Source organism: Perognathus longimembris, chromosome 18, assembly GCF_023159225.1.
Source record: "Perognathus longimembris pacificus isolate PPM17 chromosome 18, ASM2315922v1, whole genome shotgun sequence".
NCBI lineage: Eukaryota > Metazoa > Chordata > Mammalia > Rodentia > Heteromyidae > Perognathus > Perognathus longimembris.
In genome coordinates this window covers 12,373,904-12,375,166 of record NC_063178.1, presented here as the reverse complement: position 1 = coordinate 12,375,166, position 1,263 = coordinate 12,373,904, and positions in this window count along the sequence as shown.

Here is a 1,263-nt window from a genome sequence, read left to right as displayed (position 1 = left end):
TCTGGTCATAGAGGAATAGGAAACTTCTCTCTTGTAAGTGGATTTGGGCACTCAAGAGCTATATTCTCTTGGAACTTTCTGGATAATAGTGTGGTTTCTATCTAGATTGGTGTGCTAAAGAATGTGATGAGCACACTCAGTTAATAGTCTATTAAGACCTGGACCTCTGACTGTACGTAAATTATATCTGAAAACTGCTGTGAAAATGACTGGAAAAATTATTGAAAATTCATTGAGTCAAAATATCTTCTTTGGGCTGGGAATGTGGCCTAGTGGCAAGAATGCTTGCCTCATATACATGAAGCCCTGGGTTCGATTCCCTAGCACCACATATATAGAAAATGGCCACAAGTAGCACTTGTGGCTCAAGTGGCAGAGTGCTAGCCTTGAGCAAAAAGAAGCCAGGGACAGTGCTCAGGCCCTGAGTCCAAGGCCCAGGACTGGCAAAAAAACAAAAACAAAAACAACCTTCTTTGTTTAAAGATTTGTATCTAACCCAGGCACAGTAACTCGAGCCTATAATTTTAGGAACTTGGGGAGATAGAATAGTTATTCAAAGCTAGCATAACTGAAAAGTTTGCAAGACCCCATCTCAAAGATGGTATGATGATATGCACCTGTCCCCTAAGCTACATGGGGAAGACATTAATAGGAGACTCATAGTCCTGGCTGGCTCAGACAAAAAGTAAGATCCTATCTATCTGAGAAATAACTCCAGCAAAAAGGGCCGGAGGGATGGCATACATGGTATAGCACCTTGAAGTGTTGAGTTCAAACCCTAGTATTATCAGAAAAAAATACATACTGTATGGAAATCCATTTGAGGAGAGGAGAAGAAAATGTCCACACTTAAGGATACATTGGAAGTACAAGATTTACTTCTTTGTGTATGTGGATGCCTGTCCTGGGATTTGAACTCACAGTCTGAGTTCCTTACCTAAGTCTCGGATTTTTTGCTCAAACCTAGCACTTTACTACTCAAGTGGCACCCAACTAAGGTTCACTTTTTTAAAAGTTATTATCTTTTAAGTGGTTGTACAAAGCAGTTTATGAATACAGTGCATCTTGATAAATGTCACACAATTAAGGTTCACTTTTAAATGCACTTTAAAATTTTCAGCAGGCCAGTTAGGATACAAATGAATGTATGAGAGCTAGCGGTTCTTGGTGAGATTTGGGTATTGTGTAAGTGAAAGAGGAGAATAAAAGCTTTGGTATATTCAGTGGCCCAAAGTGCTGTTGTTTTGGATTTTATGTATAAAG